The sequence below is a fragment of the Puma concolor genome, chromosome B3 (genome assembly GCF_028749965.1).
Source record: "Puma concolor isolate L17-30 chromosome B3, mPumCon1.1.hap2, whole genome shotgun sequence".
NCBI classification, from domain to species: Eukaryota; Metazoa; Chordata; class Mammalia; order Carnivora; family Felidae; genus Puma; species Puma concolor.
Window position 1 is genome coordinate 68,591,831 of NC_141672.1, and position 25,479 is coordinate 68,617,309.

The window sequence follows — 25,479 nt, forward strand, 5'->3', positions numbered from 1 at the left end:
GTGTATTTGAAGTTATTTTGAAACAAAAAGTTATAAAAAATATATATAGGTGATATGCATATATATTTTTTAGGTGAATATATTTTTCATTTCCAAGTGAAGGGGAACTTTGTGAGCTTCATACAGGGAAGAAAAAATAAATTATTGATGGATTTGACCACATTAAAAAAAAGCTGTACAATCAGCAATATTAAATGACAAGATACAGGCTAGGGAAATATTTGCAATAGAAATGATATAAATCTATTTAAAGTTGTAAATATGACGAGCTTATACAAATTGCAGTAGATAAATAAAGAATATAGATGCACGCATGGGAAGGGATATAATATGCCCTGAGACCCAGTAGCCTCAGATCATGGTGCTCTTTTTGTGATGATGGAGGAGCTGTGGTGGGAAGGGCACATTTCCTCAGATATCCCTTGCACTGGTGCTGAAACTACCTGCCTTCTGAGCCCACTTTCCACTCCTGAAGAGCTACAGGTTCTCTGAAGACATCTTGACTCTGCTAACACCTGGCAATCTATCTGGCCATCTACCTGTTGGACCATTCTTGGATTGCCACCTCCAAGCAGCATACACCATGGTGGTCTCCTGTGCAACAAGGGATCCAGGACCCATGATGTTCACACCTGTTAGCACTGGAGGCCATAAGTGCTCACTCTGCTTTTCCTACAGCTGGTAGCCCCATCAGGCCTGGTTCAGGGCAATACCTGATGAGGAAGCACAGGCCTGAGAAGTAGAGATTTGTCCCAGAGCACATAGCTGGTAAGTGGCTGAGCCCCCATAGAACCCAGGATGGTCATCTTCAGAATGTACGCTCAGTCCCACTGTGCTGCATCATGAAATAAAACATCCTTTCAAAGGGTGCTGCACTCTTCCTAGTCATTTCCTGGATTCTCCATCAGATTGTCATCAGATTGTCAAAATCCATCTACCTTGGTTCTCATCTGGTAGATGCCTTGGATCACACACTCCCCTTTGTCTCCCTCTCTGTGGGAGAAATCACCAGCAAAAGGGTCAGAATTCGAGGTCACAGTGTGGGGAAAGAAGGTAGAGCCACTCTAGTGGCCAGCTGCCTGGCCAGGGCAGTCACGTGAGGGTGGAGGAGCCTTTTGTTGGATTTATTTCTACATCCTTTGCAGAACATGAAAGAAAACAGCTTGCAGCAGTGCTACCATTTATGGAGTTCTTCCTACATGCTAGATTCTATGCCAGTCACTTCACATGTGCTGTCTTATCTTCTTGAGCCCTCCCTACCATCCTGTGAGGTGTGGCTTTCCAAGCCCCAAGTTTTAACAGAGGGGTGAGGATGAGAAACTGGTACCTGAGCCAGAACTTGAGGGCATTCTTGCCTGTTTCCAGTTGGGATCTCCCCAGAATCCTGGCTCTTCTAGGTCATGGGATCTGAGGCCTTCATCAATTATCCTTATGACAAGCTGTAAATAAAATGGCAAATAAAGCTAGAGGACCCCGTCTCTCCTGGTGGCCACTCCTCTTCCCTCTGAAGGAAGAATCTGAGGTAAAAATAATTAGCACCAGAAAGGTCTCCATTGAGCCTGGTCCTACCTGGAAACTAATGGGCCTGGTGCTTTCACTCCTAGGACACTGGCCTTCCTCTCCTCTCCTGGGTACTGGGAAAAAGCACTTTCAACCAGAGCTTTTTCTTTCCTCTTGGGTCCTGCCATCTCTACTGCCTAGCATTTTCCACAATCAATTAGAAAGATGTCAGGTCCCACCTGGAAGGCAAGGCAAGGCCAAGAAGCTACTGGGGTGGCTTTTTATCTCTCCGACTTGCCTCTTTCCTCTTTGCTTTATCATCAGAACCATAAAAGGTAGGCAGGGGTGGCTAGAGGGGTATGGAGTAGCCATAGGGTCTCAAAATTTTTTCATTCTCAGATGAAAAGAGGGGGAAAAAGACTAAAATAGGAGTGCCATTCTTGGGAAAGAGTAGCTTTGCTTGTTTTGAAAGGCACTGTATTTCTTTAGGGAAGAAGAGTAGCCAGCTATTGCTTTAAAACTGGTTCTTATAGGGGTGCCTGGGTGGCTCAGTCAGTTAAGTGTCCGACTTCAGTTCAGGTCATGATCTCACAGCTCGTGAGCTCAAGCCCTGCATGGGGATCTTTGCTGTCAGTGCAGAGCCCGCTTCAGATCTTCTGTGCCCCTCTCTGCCCCTCCCCCCCCAGCTCCCTCTGAAAGATAAACATTAAAACAACAACAACAATAACAACAAAAACTGGTTCTTATAGAGGAGGCTGGGTGGCTCAGTTGGCTGATTGTTCAACTCTTGATTTTGGCTCAGGTCACATTCCCAGAATCTTGGGATTGAGCCCCATGTTGGGCTCTTCACTGAGCTTAAGCCTACTTGAGATTCTCTCTCTCCCTCTGCCCCTTCTCCCCCACTCACTCTCTTCTCTCTCTCTCTCTCATAAAATAAAAACCAACCAACCAACCAACCAACCAACCAAACGAAAACTGACTCTTATTAGCCAGGAAACTTCAGCCTCATCTCTGAGCTGAGGTTTAGCTCCTGAATGGGTAGCTAGTGACCCTGAGTAAGCTGTAAATGAACATCTTGCTGGGAATGAAGGACTAGGGGAGAATTAAGTGGGAGCAGTATGTAAAGTAGCCAGTCTAGTGGAGAGTGAGAAGCACTGGGGCCTGGGTGTCAGAAATGGGGCAACACTGGCTTTTTAGAGAACCCTATTCTGTGCTAGTTTTGTTTAAGAGTTTTTCCAAAGGCAGTGTAAGTGTTGATGATTGTCAGAGCTGGATAATACATCCATTAGGGTTCATTAGAACATTTTTTTCTAATTAAAAAATATATTTAAAGTTTTTCAGAATAAAGCCTGTTTTAAACAATTAAAAAATAAATATACAAACAAGACTATTCAAAAAAAATAAAGGAGTGGTGCCTGGGTGGCTCAGTTGGGTAAGCACTGGTCTCTTTTTTTTTTTTTTTTATCCTGAAGATTTATTTATTTATTTATTTTTTTAAATTTATATATGAAATTTATTGTCAAATGGGTTTCCATACAACACCCAGTGCTCATCCCAAAAGGTGCCCTCCTCAATACCCATCACCCACCCTCTCTTCCCTCCCACCCCCCATCAACCCTTAGTTTGTTCTCAGTTCTCAACAGTCTCTTATGCTTTGGCTCTCTCCCACTCTAACCTCTTTTTTTTTTTTCCTTCCCCTCCCCCAAGGGTTCCTGTTAAGTTTCTCAGGATCCACATAAGAGTGAAACCATATGGTATCTGTCTTTCTCTGTATGGCTTATTTCACTTAGCATCACACTCTCCAGTTCCATCCACGTTGCTACAAAAGGCCATATTTCATTTTTTCTCATTGCCACGTAGTATTCCATTGTGTATATAAACCACAATTTCTTTATCCATTCATCAGTTGATGGACATTTAGGCTCTTTCCATAATTTGGCTATTGTTGAGAGTGCTGCTATGAACATTGGGGTACAAGGGCCCCTATGCATCAGTACTCCTGTGTCCCTTGGATAAATTCCTAGCAGTGCTATTGCTGGGTCATAGGGTAGGTCTATTTTTAATTTTCTGAGGAACCTCCACACTGCTTTCCAGAGCGGCTGCACCAATTTGCATTCCCACCAACAGTGCAAGAGGGTTCCCGTTTCTCCACATCCTCTCCAGCATCTATAGTCTCCTGATTTGTTCATTTTGGCCACTCTGACTGGCGTGAGGTGATACCTGAGTGTGGTTTTGATTTGTATTTCCCTGATAAGGAGCGACACTGAACATCTTTTCATGTGCCTGTTGGCCATCCGGATGTCTTCTTTAGAGAAGTGTCTATTCATGTTTTCTGCCCATTTCTTCACTGGGTTATTTGCTTTTCGGGTGTGGAGTTTGGTGAGCTCTTTATAGATTTTGGATACTAGCCCTTTGTCCGATATGTCATTTGCAAATATCTTTTCCCATTCCGTTGGTTGCCTTTTAGTTTTGTTGGTTGTTTCCTTTGCTGTGCAGAAGCTTTTTATCTTCATAAGGTCCCAGGAATTCACTTTTGCTTTTAATTCCCTTGCCTCTGGGGATGTGTCGAGTAAGAGATTGCTACGGCTGAGGTCAGAGAGGTCTTTTCCTGCTTTCTCCTCTAAGGTTTTGATGGTTTCCTGTCTCACATTCAGGTCCTTTATCCATTTTGAGTTTATTTTTGTGAATGGTGTGAGAAAGTGGTCTAGTTTCAACCTTCTGCATGTTGCTGTCCAGTTCTCCCAGCACCATTTGTTAAAGAGACTGTCTTTTTTCCATTGGATGTTCTTTCCTGCTTTGTCAAAGATGAGTTGGCCATACGTTTGTGGGTCTAGTTCTGGGGTTTCTATTCTATTCCATTGGTCTATGTGTCTGTTTTTGTGCCAATACCATGCTGTCTTGATGATGACAGCTTTGTAGTAGAGGCTAAAGTCTGGGATTGTGATGCCTCCTGCTTTGGTCTTCTTCTTCAAAATTACTTTGGCTATTCGGGGCCTTTTGTGGTTCCATATGAATTTTAGGATTGCTTGTTCTAGTTTCGAGAAGAATGCTGGTGCAATTTTGATTGGGATTGCATTGAATGTGTAGATAGCTTTGGGTAGTATTGACATTTTGACAATATTTATTCTTCCAATCCATGAGCAGGGAATGTCTTTCCATTTCTTTAAATCTTCTTCAATTACCTTCATAAGCTTTCTATAGTTTTCAGCATACAGATCCTTTACATCTTTGGTTAGATTTATTCCTAGGTATTTTATGCTTCTTGGTGCAATTGTGAATGGGATCAGTTTCTTTATTTGTCTTTCTATTGCTTCATTGTTAGTGTATAAGAATGCAACTGATTTCTGTACATTGATTTTGTATCCTGCAACTTTGCTGAATTCATGTATCAGTTCTAGCAGACTTTTGGTGGAGTCTATCGGATTTTCCATGTATAATATCATGTCATCTGCAAAAAGCGAAAGCTTGACTTCATCTTTGCCCATTTTGATGCCTTTGATTTCCTTTTGTTGTCTGATTGCTGATGCTAGAACTTCTAGCACTATGTTAAACAACAGTGGTGAGAGTGGGCATCCCTGTCGTGTTCCTGATCTCAGGGAAAAAGCTCTCAGGTTTTCCCCGTTGAGGATGATGTTAGCTGTGGGCTTTTCATAAATGGCTTTTATGATCTTTAAGTATGTTCCTTCTATCCCGACTTTCTCAAGGGTTTTTATTAAGAAAGGGTGCTGGATTTTGTCAAAGGCCTTTTCTGCATCGATTGACAGGATCATATGGTTTTTCTCTTTTTTTTTGTTAATGTGATGTATCACGTTGATTGATTTGCGAATGTTGAACCAGCCCTGCATCCCAGGAATGAATCCCACTTGATCATGGTGAATAATTCTTTTTATATGCCGTTGAATTCGATTTGCTAGTATCTTATTGAGAATTTTTGCATCCATATTCATCAGGGATATTGGCCTGTAGTTCTCTTTTTTTACTGGGTCTCTGTCTGGTTTAGGAATCAAAGTAATACTGGCTTCATAGAATGAGTCTAGAAGTTTTCCTTCCCTTTCTATTTCTTGGAATAGCTTGAGAAGGATAGGTATTATCTCTGCTTTAAACGTCTGGTAGAACTCCCCTGGGAAGCCATCTGGTCCTGGACTCTTATTTGTTGGGAGATTTTTGATAACCGATTCAATTTCTTCGCTGGTGATGGGTCTGTTCAAGCTTTCTATTTCCTCCTGATTGAGTTTTGGAAGAGTGTGGGTGTTCAGGAATTTGTCCATTTCTTCCAGGTTGTCCAATTTGTTGGCATATAATTTTTCATAGTATTCCCTGATAATTTTGTATCTCTGAGGGATTGGTTGTAATAATTCCATTTTCATTCATGATTTTATCTATTTGGGTCATCTCCCTTTTCTTTTTGAGAAGCCTGGCTAGAGGTTTGTCAATTTTGTTTATTTTTTCAAAAAACCAACTCTTGGTTTCGTTGATCTGCTCTACAGTTTTTTTAGATTCTATATTGTTTATTTCTGCTCTGATCTTTATTATTTCTCTTCTTCTGCTGGGTTTAGGCTGCCTTTGCTGTTCTGCTTCTAGTTCCTTTAGGTGTGCTGTTAGATTTTGTATTTGGGATTTTTCTTGTTTCTTGAGATAGGCCTGGATTGCGATGCATTTTCCTCTCAGGACTGCCTTCGCTGCGTCCCAAAGCGTTTGGATTGTTGTATTTTCATTTTCGTTTGTTTCCATATATTTTTTAATTTCTTCTCTAATTGCCTGGTTGACCCACTCATTCGTTAGTAGGGTGTTCTTTAACCTCCATGCTTTTGGAGGTTTTCCAGACGTTTTTCTGTGGTTGATTTCAAGCTTCATAGCATTGTGGTCTGAGAGTATGCATGGTATGATTTCAATTCTTGTAAACTTATGAAGGGCTGTTTTGTGACCCAGTATATGATCTATCTTGGAGAATGTTCCATGTGCACTCGAGAAGAAAGTATATTCTGTTGCTTTGGGATGCAGAGTTCTAAATATATCTGTCAAGTCCATCTGATCCAATGTCTCATTCAGGGCCCTTGTTTCTTTATTGACCGTGTGTCTAGATGATCTATCCATTTCTGTAAGTGGGGTGTTAAAGTCCCCTGCAATGACCACATTCTTCTCAATAAGGTTGCTTATGTTTATGAGTAATTGTTTTATATATTTGGGCGCTCCGGTATTCGGCGCATAGACATTTATAATTGTTAGCTCTTCCTGATGGATAGACACTGTCACTATTATATAATGTCCTTCTTCATCTCTTGTTACAGCCTTTAATTTAAAGTCTAGTTTGTCTGATATAAGGATGGCTACTCCAGCTTTCTTTTGGCTTCCAGTAGCATGATAAATAGTTCTCCATCCCCTCACTCTCAATCTAAAGGTGTCCTCAGGTCTAAAATGAGTCTCTTGTAGACAGCAAATAGATGGGTCTTGTTTTTTTATCCATTCTGCTACCCTATGTCTTTTGGTTGGCGCATTTAGTCCATTTACATTCAGTGTTATTATAGAAAGATATGGGTTTAGAGTCATTGTGATGTCTGTATGTTTTATGCTTGTAGTGATGTCTCTGGTACTTTGTCTCACAGGGTCCCCTTTAGGATCTCTTGGAGGGCTGGTTTAGTGGTGACAAATTCCTTCAGTTTTTGTTTGTTTGGGAAGACCTTTATCTCTCCTTCTATTCTAAATGACAGACTTGCTGGATAAAGGATTCTCGGCTGCATATTTTTTCTGTCTAGCACCCTGAAAATCTCGTGCCAATTCTTTCTGGCCTGCCAAGTTTCAAAAGAGAGATCAGTCACGAGTCTTACAGGTCTCCCTTTATATGTGAGGGCACGTTTACCCCTTGCTGCTTTCAGAATTTTCTCTTTATCCTTGTATTTTGCCAGTTTCACTATGATATGTCGTGCAGAAGATCGATTCAAGTTACGTCTGAAGGGAGTTCTCTGTGCCTCTTGGATTTCAATGCCTTTTTCCTTCCCCACTTCAGGGAAGTTCTCAGCTATTATTTCTTCAAGTACCCCTTCAGCACCTTTCCCTCTCTCTTCCTCCTCTGGGATACCAATGATGCGTAGATTATTTCTTTTTAGTGTATCACTTAGTTCTCTAATTTTCCCCTCATACTCCTGGATTTTTTTTATCTCTCTTTTTCTCAGCTTCCTCTTTTTCCATAACTTTATCTTCTAGTTCACCTATTCTCTCCTCTGCCTCTTCAATCCAAGCCGTGGTGGTTTCCATTTTGTTATGCATTTCGTTTAAAGCGTTTTTCAGCTCCTCGTGACTGTTCCTTAGTCCCTTGATCTCTGTAGCAAGAGATTCTCTGCTGTCACCTATACTGTTTTCAAGCCCAGCGATTAATTTTATGACACTTATTCTAAATTCACTTTCTGTTATATTATTTAAATCCTTTTTGATCAGCTCATTAGCTGTTGGTATTTCCTGGAGATTCTTCTGAGGGGAATTCTTCCGCTTGGTCATTTTGGATAGTCCCTGGCGTGGTGAGGACCTGCAGGGCACTTCCCCAGTGTTGTGGTGTATAGCTGGAGTTGGTGGGCAGAGCCGCAGTCAGACCTGATGTCTGCCCCCAGCCCACCGCTGGGGCCACAGTCAGACTGGTGTGTGCCTTCTCTTCCCCTCTCCTAGGGGCGGGATTCACTGTGGGGTGGGGTGGCCTGTCTGGGCTACTTGCACACTGCCAGGCTTGTGATGCTGGGGATCTGGCGTCTTAGCTGGGGTGGGTAGGCAAGGTGCACAGGGGCAGGAGGGGCAGGCTTAGCTTGCTTCTCCTTAGGTGAGCCACTTCAGGAGGGGCCCTGTGGCAGCAGGAGGGAGTCAGATCCGCTGCCGGAGGTTTGGCTCCGCAGAAGCGCAGAGTTGGGTGTTTGCGCGGAGCGAGCAAGTTCCTTGGCAGGAACTGGTTCTCTTTGGGATTTTGGCTGGGGGATGGGCGGGGGAGATGGCGCTGGCGAGCGCTTTTGTTCCCCACCAAACTGAGCTCTGTCGTCCGGGGGCTCAGCAGCTCTCCTTCCCTTTGTCCTCCAGCCTTCCCGCTTTCTGAGCAGAGCTGTTAACTTATGACCTCCCAGACGCTAAGTCGCGCTTGCTGTCGGAACACAGTCCGTCAGGCCCCTCCGCTTTTTGCATGACAGACTCGGGGGCTCTACTTGGCCGGCGAGCCGCCCCTCCGCCCCGGCTCCCTCCCGCCAGTCCGTGGAGCACGCACCGCCTCGCCGCCCTTCCTACCCTCTTCTGTGGGCCTCTCATCTGCGCTTGGCTCTGGCGACTCCGTTCTGCTAATCCTCTGGCGGTTTTCTGGGTTATTTAGGCAGGTGTAGGTGGAATCTAAGTGATCAGCAGGACGCGCGGTGAGCCCAGCATCCTCCTACGCCGCCATCTTCCCTCTCCAAGCACTGGTCTCTTGACTTTGGCTTAGATCATGATCTCACAGTTCATGAGTTCAAGCCCTGCATTGGGCTCTGCACTGTGTGGAGCCTGCTAGGGGTTCTCTCTCTCCCTCTCTTTCTACCCCTCCTCTGCTTGTGTGCTCAGTTTCTCTCTCTCTCAAAATAAATAATTTCAAAAAAATAAAAGGAAAAATACTAACCAATGTTAAAAAATTTCCCCTTATAAGTAATACAAAAATGCAAATGGAAAAAAAGATACCTTTTCACTTACGAGATTAGTAAAGATGTAAAATGATAATATTCAATGCTGTCAGGGATGTAGCATGTTGAGCACTATGCTGATAATTATGACAATCTGTACAATGTGGAAAGCACATTCAGGGGTGCCTGGGTGGCTCAGTTGGTTAAGCATCTGATTTTAGCTCAGGTCATGATCTCACGGTTCATGAGTTTCAGCCCCACATCAGGATCTGCACTGATAGTGCAGAGGCTGCTTGGGATTCTCTTTCTCTCCCTGTCTCTCTCTGCCCCTGTCCCACTTGTATGTGCTCTCTCTCTCTCAAATAAACTTAAAAAAAAATTTTTTTTTAAATGTGTTCTTACTCTTGATGCAGTAATCATATCCTGTGAATTCATCCCATGGAAAGAATCAGAAATCCAATGATTTATATCCAAAGATGTTCTTTGTAACATTGTTTATGTTATTGAAAATCTGGATAGTCCAACAAAAAGTTAAGTAAATTAGGTCACACATGATTTTTGCAAAATGTTTTCAATAACATGGGAAAATTATTAGAATACATTAAGCATAATAAAAGCATACACTTAAAAGACTAAATGGAAATAAAACAAAATATTAACTGTGATCCACAAGTAACAGTCCCAGGAGGACACAGATGGCACACCCAATAGGGTTTAGCTGAAGAAAGTTTAAAGGGATGATTTATAGAGGTGTGGGAGGGTTAAGAAACCATCCAGGGACTTAGCAACAGAGGGTGGTGTGACCAGCCTTAGTCCCAGGCAGGCAAAAGCAGGGAACAGTAACCAGAGCTGAAGCTGGGGAAGATCCTAACCTCGCTCTTTTCCTATCCTGTGATCTGATATCCCACTAGGCACAGCATATGTGAAACCTGGTAATGCTGTCCTTAGAGATCAGCCTTCTGAAGCACAGCAGGGCAGAAAATTATGGAGAGTGGATCTAGAAGTCCAAACAGAAATTAACCAGCACAAATATTATCTCTAGTTGGAGGATTGTGGGTGTTTATTATTTTCTTTGTGTCTGCTAGTTTATGAAACTCCTCACCCTGGGGTGAACACCCACTGCCCACAGAAGGAGTTTAGAAACAAAAGGCATCCAGTTTACATACTATGTTTTCTTACACAAGCTATCATGTTAAAACAATTTAAAATGTAAAATTTGTGTTAAGAGGCATATGCTTATATTTTTCTAAGTTACTTGTTATAACATTCTTCAGTAATTAATCTCTCTCCCTCCCCATAACTCCTCTTTTCTGATTTTCTATATTGTTCTGCTTTTTCGTACATGATTTGTGTATTTATTAAGTAAACTTTTTACAACAAAAAAATCTCAAGGACTGTCTGCTTTATGAATAGCTATGACTGCATAAAGCACGGTACTGTCATAGCAGCACGGAACTAACAGCTTTGAAAGCCACTGCTTTCCTTTATCTATCTATCTATCTATCTATCTATCTATCTATCTATCTATTATTTATTTAAAATGTTTATTTATTTGTTTTGAGAAAGAGAGCATGTGTGAGCAAGAGCAGGGCAGAGAAAGAGGGAGAGAGAGAATCCCAAGCAGGCTCTGCACTGTCAGCACAGAGGAGGGCTCAATCTCACGAACCGAGAGATCATGACCTGAGCTGAAATCAAGAGTTGGTTGTGCTTCACTGACTGAGCCACCCAGCTGCTCCTGCTTTCCTATTTTTAGAACCACTGTGACTATAATGCTTGTTTTGTCTAGAGCCGCCCTTCAAACTGGTCAAATGTTCATGCCCTATAATTTGGGAGAACAACTATAAGATAAAACATTCAAATTCATTTCAGCTGAGTTTAAGAACATATTATTGGAATACTTTTATTTGAAATGTGTTGATTTTATATAAAGTAACTGGTATGAAGCAGTAAGTATATTTCAAAATATGTCTTTTATTGAAAAAATGTTCTTCACAAGCCCTAGTATTAATTTAATCAGGTAAATCTGATTTTTATTGTAGACATTTTGTGTTTGAAAAGCAGTCATATTTGAGGTGTGTAACGATATATCATTTTGGCCTTGACAAGCTAATATGAAAAAAAGATTTTAAAAGAAAAAAGGTATTTTATTCACTTAGAATTTTGAATAACTTTTTAAAGTATAATTTGAAATGATTAAAATAACTCATTACTTGCTAAAAGGCTTGGGTCATGTGTATTTTGACTTAAATTATTTTGCACATTGACGTTAATTTTGATCATTTGCTCACTATCGAGGCTTCTCTGTGAATATTATGCAGCAAAGCCATTAACAACACAGATTCCAATTCAGAATGTTAAAATTCATTGAAACATTGTATGTGCATTTGGTGCATTGAGAAGTTCAGTCACGATCAACCTGTCATGGCTTATCTCTTTGGAGAAACACTAATTTTCTCAAATGGTTTGGCCTGTTTGTGTCAGGAACCTGGATTCCAAACTCCCTTTGAATGCATCTTTCTAAGTTTTAGTTCTATTTAATCAGGCATCGTTTTGAAAATATTGTTTTGGAATAAATTAGATAAAAGAGATGCTGATTTCCTCCCTTTTCATTTTGTCATGTTATCACATGTATTAGTTCTGACCTTATCATTCATTCATCTAACTCTAATCAATAACTTAAATAAATGTGCTGACATAGTGTTTATCAATTAGCTCAACCGATAAAATACTTTTTTAAAGACACAGCATGTAATTAATAGCCATAACTTATGTATTATCTGATAAACATGCACACAAAATCAGAATAAATCAAATGTCTCATCTGACTTCCACAAAACCATGTAAAATTGCTTAGTTATCAACATATTAAAAAAGGTAAAAATTTAGCATTTAATTTTATAAATAGATCAAAATAGAGACCTCTAATAAAAATTAATATACTGAATTTGGACACTGGCTAATTGAGTTAAGGATAAACCCAATGAAGAATGAGCCCAGTTATATATGTATATGTGTGTGTGTGTATAATTATGTGTATATATGATATAATATGATACGATATAATATAACATAAATATATGATGTGATATGATATAAGATAATATAAATTACTGCCATTTTGCCTTTACTGAATACTTACTTAAGAACACTAGATTTCAACACTTGCAAAAAAAGACCAATGTAGGAGCCTATACTTGAGAATGCCCATATATCACAAACATGTACAAAACACATTTAGTAAGGAATACATCATGGAAAACTGCCACTAGGGTCCAGTGCTTAACAATAGCATAGCAAATTACATTAGGTTTTAAGTCCTGAAAATAGTCATCTATAGCTTCATGTTCCATGTCTGGGTTCAAGGATGCCTCCTGAATCCATGGCTTTACCCTTGGATCAATTCTTCCTTCATTTCCTTCCAGTGATATCTGTTTAATCCAAGTTGGTAGTGTTTCTGCTGATATAACATTCTCAAAAACCTTGTTGGTCTTTTGTGTACTTCATAGAGATCCAAGATATCACACAAGAGGGTCTTCTACAAATCTTTCTTGGATAACCCATCTTCATTCTGGACTTCTGTTGAGATGGTTGCTTAGATCCATGAGTTAGTTGTATGTCTAATCTCTTTACCAAAAGTTTGTTTAGCCACACCATTGGTGTTCTCTCCAGAAGACCCTTTCTCATCTTTTGCTCTATGGGTAGTTTGAGAATATTCCAAATCATCAAGTGCTGGTAACTTATGCTTAAAATTTCCTTCTTCAATATATCTTTTCCCTCTTGCATTTCACAACAAGCAGTAAGGAGAAATTAGCCTGAAGTTTTCACACTTTGCTTGGAAATCTTAGGTAAGTATCCAAATTCGTTGCTTTTAAGTACTACTTTCTACCCAACACTAGAACAAAAATCAGCCAAGTTTTCGACACTTTATAACATGGGTCGTCAGTTCTCAAGTGTCCAAAAACATATTCCTCATTTCCTCTTATGACTTCATCAAATCACCTTCAATGTCGATCTTTCTACTAACCATTTCTCCCCACAGCAATCTAAGATTTTTCTATCAAGCATCTCAAAATTCTTCTAGCCTCTATCCATTACCCAGTTCCAAAGCCACTTCTACATTTTTAGGTATTTATTATAGGAGCGCCCACTTCCTCAGTACCATGTGTGCATTAGCTTCTGAGGGTTCTGTAACAAAGTACTATAAACTGGCTAGCTTAAAACAACAGAAATTTATTCTGTCACAGTAATGGAGGCTAGACGTCCAAAATCGAGGTATCAGCAGGGCTGTGCTCCCTCTGAAGGAAATCCTTCCTTGCCTCTTCCTTAGCTTTTGGTGTTCCCTGGCAACCTCTGGCATTCCTTCCTTATAGCTACATCACTCAATCTCTGCTTTTGTCATTATATGGCTTTCTTCCTTATGTGTCTTCACATGGCCTTCTTATAAGGGCACTAGTCTTTGGATTTAGGACCCACCCTAATCCAGTATGATCATTTTAACTAATTACATCTGTAAAGACTATTTCCAAATAAGATCATGTTCTGAGATTCTGGATGGACACGAATTTTGAGGGGGCACTCTTCAACCAGAGACTCTCAAACATGTTAAACAGCCTAACAATGCACAAAATCAAAACTGTTCATTGTAGTGTAATTAGCAGTAAAATGAATTAACAGTTGTTGAGTGTCATAGATGCTTATGAGAGAAATTAATTCAATGTTCCTGGAAAAATAAATTTTACATGTGTCGTTCAGTTTACTTCACCTTTAGCATTGTATTTTTAACCTCCTAGTTGGGCCCATTTTCTTAATCTATTGTAGAAAGACTCAAGCTGGAAAAAAAAGTTGGAGGGGAAAGGTATTTTTAAACATTTTTTAAATGTTTGTTTGTTTATTTATTTATTAAAATTTTTAAACATTTATTCATTTTTGAGAGAGCATGAGTGGGGAAGGGGCAGAGAGAGAGGGAAACACAGAATCCGAAGTAGGCTCCAGGCTCTGAGTTGGCAGCACAGCACGTGATGTGGGACTTGAACTCAGGGACCATGAGATCATGACCTGAGCTGAAGTCGGAAGCCTAACTGATTGCGCCACCCAGGTGTCCCTATGTTTATTTATTTTTGAGAGAGAAAGAGAGGGAGAGAGCACGTGCACAAGTGGGGGAGGGGTGGAGAGAGAAGGAGACAGAATCCCTGAAGCAGGCTTCAGGCTCTGAGCTGTCAGCACAGAGACCAACACTGGGCTCAAACCCATGAACCACGAGATCATGACCTAAGCAGAAGTGAAACGCTCAACTGACTGAGCCACACAGGTGCCCTGGCAAAGGTATTTTTTATTTTTGTTTGTTTTGGTTTATTTCTTTGACTCTCCTTTTATTGTTCGCTGCCCATCTCTCCTCTCTTGAAGTGATTGTCATATTTATGATTCTCCATCTCCTTTTAGGTAGTTTATTTCGTATTTGGGAAAATTCTTAACTTATAAGTTCTGCCCACCTAAATTAGAATTCCTAGGTCCCTTGCCAATTTCCTTTAACCCTGAACCAGAAATTCTAGTCAGGCAAGGAAAAAAAAAAGGTATGTAAACTGGAAAAGGAAGAGTAAAACTATCTGTATTCACAGATGACATGACGATCTATGTTGAAAATACTATGGAATTGACAAAAAAGTTACTAGAACTAATAAGTAAGTTTAGAACAGTTGCAGAATACAATGTCAATATACAAAAACCAATTGTACTTCTATATACTAGTAGTAAACAATTAAATTAAATTAAATTAAATTAAAATTAAAATTAAAATAGTACCATTAGGGTGCCTGGATGCCTCAGTCAGTTAAATGTCCAACTTTGGCTCAAGTCGTGATCTTGCAGCTCGTGAGTTCGAGCCCCCAGTTGGGCTCTGTACTGACAGCTTGGAGCCTGGAGCCTGCTTCAGCTTCCGTGTCTCCCTCTCTCTCTGCCCCTCTCCTGCTCTCACTCTGTCCTACTCTCACTCTCAAAAAATAAAACATTAAAAAAAACCCAAAACATTCATCATAGCATCAAAGATATGAAATGCTTAGGGATAAATTTGCCAAAATTTGTATAAGACATGTACAGTGAAAACTACAAAACACTGTTGAGAGAAACTAAAGAAAGCCTAAATCAATAGATAGGTTTACTGTATTCATGGATCATAAGACTCAACATTATTAAGATGTCATCTATTCCCAAGTTGATCCATATATTCAAAGGAATCAGAATTAAAATCCCAGCATTCTTTTGACAAGCTGATTCTAAAATTTTATAGAAATGCAAAGAACCTAAATTAATCACAAATACACACACATGCACACACACCATGAAAAAGAAAGTTTGGCTACTAACATCATCTGATTTCAAGATTTGTTATTATAAAGCTACAATAATCAAGACAGGATGGTATAGGTACAAAGATATACATATAATTCAATGGAATAGAATAGAGATTCCATAGATAGACCTAAATAGGTTTGGTCAAATAATTTTTGACAAATATACTAAGAAAATTCACTGGAGAAAGGATGATATTCTCAACAAATGGTGCTAGAACAGGATAGCTTATGCAAAACAGTGAACCTCTACCATGATCTCATTCTATATACACAAATTAACTCAAAATGGGTCATAGATCTAAGATATAAGAGCTAAAATTATAAAATTCCTAGATGAAAACATTGGAAAAAATGTTAGTTAACTTGGATTTGGCAAAGATTTCATAAACACTACACAAAAACCACAAACTACAAAAGAAAAACAAACTAGAACTTTTACTCTTTGAATGACTATGCTAGGAAAATGAAAATCCAAGCCACAGAATGGGAGAAAATATTTGCAAAACATTTATCTGTCAAAGAACTTATACTAAGAATATACAAAGAAAAGTTACAACTTAATTATATTAAGACAAATAGCTTAATTAAAAATGGCAAAATATTTGAACAGACACTTCATCAAAGAAGATACAGAAATGGCAGTTAAACACACAAATATATGCTCAACATCACTAATCAATTTGGAAATGTAAATTAAAACTATAATAAGCACCCAGTTAAATGGCTTAAATTAATAATACTGACCATGTCAGCTGTTAATGAGAATCTGGAGTTACTGGAACTCTTATAGACTGCTTATGCTAACGTAAACTTGTGTAGTGATTATGGAAAACAATTTGGCAACTTATTAAAAAGTAGGATATACATATATTACTTACCCAGACATTCTACTTCTATGTATTTACCCACAAGAAATGAAAGCGTACATCTGCACAATGACTTGCACATGAATATCCATAGGAGCTTTATTTATTTATTTATTTATTTTTTTAATTTATATATGAAATTTATTGTCAAATTGGTTTCCATACAACACCCAGTGCTCATCCCAAAAGGTGCCCTCCTCAATACCCATCACCCACCCTCTCCTCCCTCCCACCCCCCATCAACCCTTAGTTTGTTCTCAGTCCTCAACAGTCTCTTATGCTTTGGCTCTCTCCCACTCTAACCTCTTTTTTTTTTTTTTTCCTTCCCCTCCCCCATGGGTTCCTGTTAAGTTTCTCAGGATCCACATAAGAGTGAAACCATATGGTATCTGTCTTTCTCTGTATGGCTTATTTCACTTAGCATCACACTCTCCAGTTCCATCCACGTTGCATAGGAGCTTTATTTGTAAAGGCCCAAATTGGAAACAACCCAAATATACAACAACAATGACTGGATAAATGTAATATGCTATATCCATACAATGGAATACTATTGAGAAATAAAAAGGAATGAACTATTCATACATAAAATCCCATGGATTAATTTCAAAATTACTATGTTGAGTTAAAGAATCCAGATAAAAAAGAATAACTATAATTCCATTTGTATAAAATTCTGGAAAATGAAAACTAAAGCAAAAGAAAATAGATTCATGATTGCCTGGCACAGGGAAATATGAGGGAGGCGGAATGAATTACACAGGGTATAGAGAAAGTTTTAGGGTCTAGAGATACGTTCATGATCTTTTTATGGTAATGGTTTTATAGGTGTATACATATGTCAAAATGTATCAAATTATATACCTCTACTATATGCAGTTTACTGCACTATCGATTTACAACTTACTAAAGCTGAAAAAATTACAAAAACCAAAGGAAAAAATAAAGAAATTTTAAAAGAAGAAGAATTCAACTTTTTATTAAAGATGAGAGCTGAGATGATGTTTGCATTCATGATTTCATACTTGTAAAGCACTGGGAACAGCCTAACTTAAAAAGCATTTAATACACATGCTTACCATTCTTACTATTAAAAAAAATCCTCAGGCACTTTAATTTAGAAACGAGCAACAAAATAGAATAGCTTCCATTTTGTTTGCTTGTGTCAAAGGTGTCCTGCTTTAGGGGACATCAGTGGTTGTCAGGGTAAACTCCTGACAAAGAAGTGGCAGGGTGATGGTGCAATGGCAATCTTTTTAACTTTAGACCATTTAGCCTCAAGTCTGTTTTTCTAGTTTTCCCTGGTAAGTAACCTAATGTCTTTTAATATATTAATTACTGGCTTAACATAGCGAGAGTGGATTCTAATAACTGCAGCCAAACACCCCCATTAAAACCCCTCAGAAAAAAAATTGCAAAAATGAGACATCTTTTTTTTTTTTTTTAGAAACATTGGAATTTGCTTTTACTCTTTTGTTTTAGGGAGAGAGGGAATCTTTTTTGGGGAGGGGGAGGGGGAAGAGAGGGAGTCTTTACTTAGCTAAACATTTAATCAACAGGCTTAAAGACTTTTATATAGTCTGTACCTCCCCCTACTTAATTTTTTTTCATTGTTACTTTACATAGAAATCTATATTTGGATTAAAATAGAGGCATGTGGGTCGGGTATTCACTGGATTTTTCATGAAAAAATTTTGGGTTCTCAAAGTGTAGTGATTTTGGGAGTAGTGGAGAGGTGGTAGGGATGGATGAACTTAAATGTAAATGATATTAATGAGAACATAAATAACAAATTATGACACATCTTGATTTTATTGTTTGTTTAAGATAATGTCAGATGTGACTGGTCTATTGAACATCACATACCAATTTTAGGCAAATGAGTTTTCACTTGATTGGGACGTTTTGCTTAAAGAGGTAACCTGATTTTCATACTCAATTTTCATTTTAAGGATGATGCCTTTGGGCAACAGATACCCTTAGTGGAGGTTAGAGCTATGTGTACTGACACAGAATAGTATATGTGACAAGTCTTTAAAAGCAAAGGACTAAGACAGAGTAATGTGGATAGTACAATGCCACCTGTATGTTATTTGTATATATATATGATATTACATTATTTATTTATTAGAGAAATTGAATCAGAGAGCGTTTGGACTTTGGCACACTAAGCACTGTGGAATGCTGGGGTGAGATACTCACTGAAAGCACAGAGTCTGAATAAAAGTTTTTATAATAGAAAGGGAGAAGACCTACTCAGCCTCTTCTGTTGCTAAGCTCCAGTAATATTGGCTGTCAGGTGTATATATGCCTGGCAGAAGATAAGAGACCAGTTCCTAAGAAAAGATCTATGAATATTGATATTTGGGGGTCTCCTCAAGAAAAGTCTGGATTTCTGAATAATCACTCTGAGTTAGCTTTTTATTGTTTCACTCTAAAATATCTCTAGACATGTTGCTGTCCAGTTTTCTCAACACTTGAAGAGACTGTCCTTTTCTCATTGGATATTATTTCATGCTTTGTCAAAGATTAACTCATCATATAGTTGTGGGTTTATTTCTGGATTTTCTATTCTGTTCCATAGGCCTCTGTGCCTATTTTTGTGCCAGTACCATCATTACAGCTTTGTGGTATAACTTGAAGTCCAGAATTGTGATGCCGCCAGCTTTGCTTTTCTTTTTCAAGGTTGCTTTGGCTATTCGGGGTCTTTTGTGGTTTCATACAAATTTTAGGATTGTTTCTTCTAGCTCTATAAAAAATGCTATTCGTAGTTTAATAGGGATTGCATTAAATGTGTAGATTGCTTTGAGTAGTATAGACATTTTAACAATATTTGTTGTTCTAATCCATGAGCCTGGAATGTCTTTCCATTTCTTTGTGTCCTCTTCATTTTCTTTCATCAGTGTTTTATAGTTTCAAAGTACAGGTCTTTCACTTCTTTGGTTAGGTTTATTCCTAGGTATTTTTATGGTTTTGGTGCAAATATAAATGGTATTAATTCCTTGGTTTCTCTTTCTGCTGCTTCATTATTGGTGTATAGAAATGCAACAGATTTCTGTACATAAACAGACATTTCTCCAAAGAAGACGTACAGATGGCCAACAGACACATGAAAAGATGCTCATCATCCCTTACCATCAGGGAAATGCAAATCAAAACTACAATGAGATATCATCTCACATCTGCCAGAATTGCTAAAATCAACAACACAGGTATTGGTGAGGATGTGGAAAAGAAGGAACACTCATGCACTACTGCTGGAATGCAAATTGGCACAGCCACTCTGGAAAACAGCATGGAGGTTCCTCAAAAAGTTAAAAATAGAACCACCCTATGATCCAGTAATTGCAGTAGTAGGTATTTACCTAAAGAATACAAAAACACTAATTCAAAGGGATGCATGTACCCCTATGTTTATAGCAGCATTATTTATAATAGCCAAGATATGAAAGCAGACCAAGTGTCCATCAACTGATGAATGGATAAAGAATATGTGGTATCTACATCATCTATATCTATATATCTATCTATATATCTATCTATATCTGTATCATCTATATCTATTTATACATACAATAGAATATTATTCAGCCATAAAAAGAATGAAATCTTGCCATTTGCAATAACATGGATGGATCTGGAGTGTATAATGATATGTGAAATAAGCCAGCCAGAGAAAGACAAATGCCATATGATTCCACTCATATGTGGAATTTAAGAAACAAAACAAATGAAGAACAACAAAGAGAGAGAGAGAGAAATAAAAAAAAACCCAGACTGTTAACTATAGAGAACAAGCAGATGGTTAGCAGAGGAGACCTGGGTAGCGGAATGGTAAAATGGGTGAATGGGATTAAAGTACACTTATCTTGATGAGCACTGAGTAACATATGGAGCTGCTGAATCACTATATTGTACACCTGAAGCTAACATATAACACTGTATGTTAACTACACTGGAATTAAAATTAAATTAAAAAAAATTAAATAAAAAAAGTATGATAAATATTCCTCCCTAATGATAAGAAAGACAATCATCTTGAGACCATGAGGTCTCAAACAAGTTTGAGAAAAAAGCCAACATACAGAGGATGGAGTAACAGAGAGAAGGAAAAAACCTGAAAAATCATTGACAATGCTGGTCTGTGAACCAAACCAAGAATTGCCCCCTACCCCCGAATCTCCTCTTATATGAGATCATTAAAGCTTTTCATTATGGAGGCTATGTTTTGGGTTTCTTTCTTTCTTTCTTTCTTTCTTTCTTTCTTTCTTTCTTTCTTTCTTTCTTTCTTTCTTTCTTTCTTTCTTTCTTTTCTTTCCTTCTTTCCTTCTTTCTTTTTCTTTTCCAGTAGAAAGCATCAGGACTAATACACTAGGATTTGGAGTTTCAAAGACCTAACCCCTGAAATACTCAGGGCATAAAGTTTATGCTAACAGATTTAGAAGCAAAGGTCAAAGCCAGCTTGATAACAGCTGTTTCCGGGAGGCAGATTGAGAGAGAGAGAGAGAGAGAGAGAGAGAGAGAGACAAAGTAAGAAAAAGCTAAGAAATTGGTATTTCCTGGGATGAGGTCCTACTCAGTGCTCAACCCCTGTCTTAATCTCAGGATGGAAAAGGAACAAGAGAAATTCCAGTTACATGTCTCCTGAGAGAAGAAAGTAGTTGAGAGAAATCAGGTCGGTTTGTTGTCTGGATCAGGAAGGTGCAGACATTTGAATGTACATTAAATGGAGACCAGGCAGGAATGGGGAATCACAGAGATGCAGCCTGGGCAACTTGGGACCAGACATGTCCCATGCCCTACCTCCACCAGCATCAGTACTTTATAACCTGCCTGGAATCTATACACAACTCTTTAGGGAGTAGGGGAATGGGTAAAAAACCTGATTAACTTTAGTTTCTGACAAAATGAGAGCTAAAAATAGAAACTTTATAAAAATAATAGTGTCCAGACCTGAGATTATGTTTTGACATATATACTCATTACTTAATTAATTTCTGATAATAATGATATAATACCTGTTTCACACTTAAGAAGCTCACAGTCTAATAAGCAAGACAAGCAAATAAATAGTTAACTCTGATATATGAAGTGTTTGATAGGTAAATATTGAAGATGATATAATAGCACAGAGCTGGAGTGGGGAGTACAGCTTGAGCTCTGTTTTGAAGGACAAAAAACGGTTAACTACAGGTGCTATGGGGAAATGGTGAGTTCTGTTTTGGCCTTGTTTCATCTGAGGGATGACTTTCGTTTGTTTAAGATCAAGAAAACTTGGACATGTCTGTATGTTAAGAGGAATGAGGCAGCAGAGAAGTAGAGAATGAAGAGAATGGCTACAAATGATGGTCTGAGAGCCCTGGGGAGGGAGAAAAGAGACATAGATCACAGGCCCAGAACTTTGCTTTTGCCAGAAATAAGGAAGGTGAGAAGGAGGCAAAGATAGGAATAGTGAAAATACATATGCACACAGGAAGAGGTGAATAAAGTTAAGAGTGTTCATGCTTGGGGCACCTGGTTGGCTCAGCCAGTTAAGCATCTGACTTTGGCTAAGGTCATGATCTCGCATTGGAGCCCGGTATCAGGCTCCCTGCTGTCAGCATGGGGTCTGCTTCAGATCCTCTGCCTCCCTCTCTCTCTGCCTCTCCCCTACTCACACTGTCTTTCAAAAAACTAAATAAACATAAAAAAAAGAGTGTTCATGGTTGATGCCTTTTATTTTATGTGAGAAGTAGAAGTTAAGGGTCATTTTTTTGAGGGCAAGAGAGACAGATCAAGGATTTAAGGAGGGGAGTTACATGGCCAGATTTGTATTTTATTTTATTTAATTTTTTTTTAATTTTTTTTTTTAACGTTTATTTATTTTTTTGGGACAGAGAGAGACAGAGCATGAACGGGGGAGGGGCAGAGAGAGAGGGAGACACAGAATCAGAAACAGGCTCCAGGCTCTGAGCCATCAGCCCAGAGCCCGACGCGGGGCTCGAACTCACGGACCGCGAGATCGTGACCTGGCTGAAGTCGGACGCTTAACCGACTGCGCCACCCAGGCGCCCCAGATGTGTATTTTAAAACATTCTGGTAGAGATTCAAAGAATGAATTAAAGAGAGAAGATCAGAAAACACTGAAGCTGAGAGATCCATTAAGAGATTATTAGAATCATTTAGGGGAAAAAATCATGAAGACCTGAATTAGACTGACAAAAGGGAATAAAAGGAATGGTCTCCATAGATATTTATAGGCCAAGTTATTCTTTTTTTTATTTAAAAAAATTTTTTTAACGTTTTATTTATTTTTGAGACAGGGAGAGACAGAGCATGAACAGGGGAAGGTCAGAGAGAGGGAGACACAGAATCTGAAACAGGCTCCGGGCTCTGAGCTGTCAGCACAGAGCCCGACACGGGGCTCAAGCTCATGGACCTCGAGATCATGACCTGAGCTGTAGTTGGCCGCTTAACCAACTGAGCCACCCAGGCGCCCCTAGGCCAAGTTATTCTAAGAAGTGCCTGTTTATACACAAGCAGTGAAGGAGAGAGAGGAAAGGAGGGCGATACCCAGGTCTAAACATTTGGGTTATTTGAAACCTCAGCAGGAAGGAGAGGTTTATGGGAGAAGATAATGAGCTTAACTTTGAACACTGGAATAAAAAGATATTGATAAAGTTGTGGATTTAGACAGAAATTGATGTAGATATAGAAGGCAGTTGGATCTGTGGATCTGTACTTTAAGAGGGATGGTCTGACCCAGAGAGAGAAAGTGAGGAGAAATGTGTTCCATTAGAGTGGTGGTTAAAACAATGGGTGAAAATGAGATCAACTTGTATGAGTATGTGAAGAAGAGATTTTATGTCTTTTGTTTTTAGTCCATTCCTGTAGTTCACCAATTTGATAATCCTACACTGTCTTCAGTGATTCCTAAATGTGTATCCTACATTTGCACTTTGAGTTAACATTATTTTCTCTCATTTAGTGTTCACAGTAGTCAGGGAAGCCCTGAAAAGCCCACACAGGCCATGGAACTAAGATCTACTATAAACATGACATGGTTTATTATTATGAATTCACTAGTGATAGTTGTACAGTGAAGGCTTTAAGACTACCAAATAAGTATCTATCTCTTTAGTAGCAGAAGCCTACTATGTTAAGAATGAACATCCCCTTTTGTCAATTCTGACACTAGTTATAGCATAGTGGACAAACTTATGCAATTCCTTGTTACCAATTTTAATACTCTCATTATGAATAGAGTACAACGTTTCAGTTTGTGCTTTAAAATCATCTTACATACAGAGATACATATACATGTGAAATTACCAAAAATGCCTTTAACCCATTTTAATGCATATATTACAGTGCACAAAATGAATGTATTTCCATTTTTCTCTACAGAAAGGCAAACAGTCTTTTTCTTGTAGTATCTCATAAATGACCTTAGTACTGACCCAAATATAACCTACTAATTACCCTCTGTGTACCTTCCAGGCCCTGATTAGTTGTATTTAGCATTTGTGTGAGACTGTGATTCTACTCTGGAAATCTTCCTTATAGCTTGTAATTCCCGGTGGAAAAAAAAATTGCTGTGACCTATACAGTTGGAGAAAAGAAAACACAGCTACACTCTTCCAAAAGCAGAACAAAGCAATGAAATAACATACCTTTCACAAGGGACTTGGTGTTATCTGAAACCCTATAATCCACATCCCATTCTGCTTCTTCAATAGGTTGGATGATTTCAGTGGGCGGGTTGGAGAACTAATCAATTTTGAAACAGCATCTGCAAAAATAGATAATGTTCATCTAAAGGGCAACCTAGTCATAAAGCCCCACTGGGATGAGTAAATAAACACACGTCTTTGTAGAAGGGGGATCCCCTAGATGGAACTGCAATGCAGTATTGGCAATGTGGTATTCCATCAATACCATCAAAGGAATTTTTCAAGCACCAACATTAGGATGAACTATGTGATTAAACTGACATGGTTCCTGAACTCCTAGACTTTATAATGTATTCTAACTTTTGCACCCATAATTGAACACTTAAAAACCTAGATCTCACTGGGTCCTAATCTTTTCTCCCCAATTTCTTTTCTCCTATGTGTCCTATGCTAGTGAAGGAATCCAAGGCATCCAAGATTCCTCTCTGTCACTTCCTGTAGCCAATTCATCTTTAAGGCTTATTGGTTCAACCTCCTAATTATGTTTTGAACCATTCATTTACCCTTTCCTTTATCTCTATAGCCATTGGCCTCTTTACTATAACTACTGCAATATCAGTTGTCCTGAATCCTCTTCTCCCATCTATTCCCACACTGCCACTGGAGTGATCCAACTTTCAAATCTTGGTATATCACTCATCTGTTCAAAACTCCACAAATGTCTCTAATCATTTACCATCTACTTTCTTGATATTCCTACTATTTTAAGTCTCAATTCAAATATGACTTTTAAAGGATTCTCAGAGTTAGTCACTATTCATTTAGTCAATATTTATTAACCACAAACTTCATGTCATACATGGGGCTAGCATTGGAAATAGAGCAGGGACATAATCCTGGCCTCCCAAAGTTTACAGTGTTAGGAAAGACAATGAAATAACATGAAGTATGATGAGTATGGTGAGGAACTAATTTGGGTACACATAATAAGAAGAGAGGGGCGCCTGGGTGGCTCTGTAGGTTAAGCATCTGACTTTTGATTTCTGCTTAGGTCATGATCTTGTGGTTTGTGGGTTTGAGCCCCACATTGGGCTCTGCAATGACAGAGCCTGCTTGGGATTCTCTCTCTGTCTCTCTGCCCCTCCCCGCCTCTCTAAAAAATAAATAACTAAACTTAAAAAAAAGAAGATAGAGCTCTAGGGATCCCCGATATTTATGGTGTAGAGGAAGTTCTTCAAAGAACTGGCCAATAAGGTGAGAGAGAATGTGTTGCCTTGCAAAGCCAAAGAAAGAAAGTATTTTAAAAAGAAAGAATGATTAAGGATATCAAATTCTGACAAGAGGTCAAGCATATAAGGACTGAAGATTACCTTGGAATTTAGCAGGGACACTTGAAAGCAACTTTGGGGGAGTGGTGGCTGCAAGAGCTACCCTAGAGTGAGTTGAGGAATAAGAAGTATAGAAATGGAAACAGCAAATGTCAAAATTTGGCTGT

General features: G+C 38.8%; 1 long non-coding RNA gene across 3 annotated transcripts in view; it reads right to left on the reverse strand.

Annotated features, from left to right (window-relative positions):
* The window catches only part of LOC147580038 (uncharacterized), a 107,979-nt gene that overhangs the window by 51,313 nt on the left and 31,187 nt on the right, over positions 1 to 25,479 (reverse strand). For all 3 annotated transcript variants that reach the window (XR_015252454.1, XR_015252453.1, XR_015252455.1), the window contains one exon: positions 23,985 to 24,103. This is a non-coding gene — a long non-coding RNA (uncharacterized LOC147580038). The remainder of the gene's footprint in view (positions 1 to 23,984; positions 24,104 to 25,479) is intronic.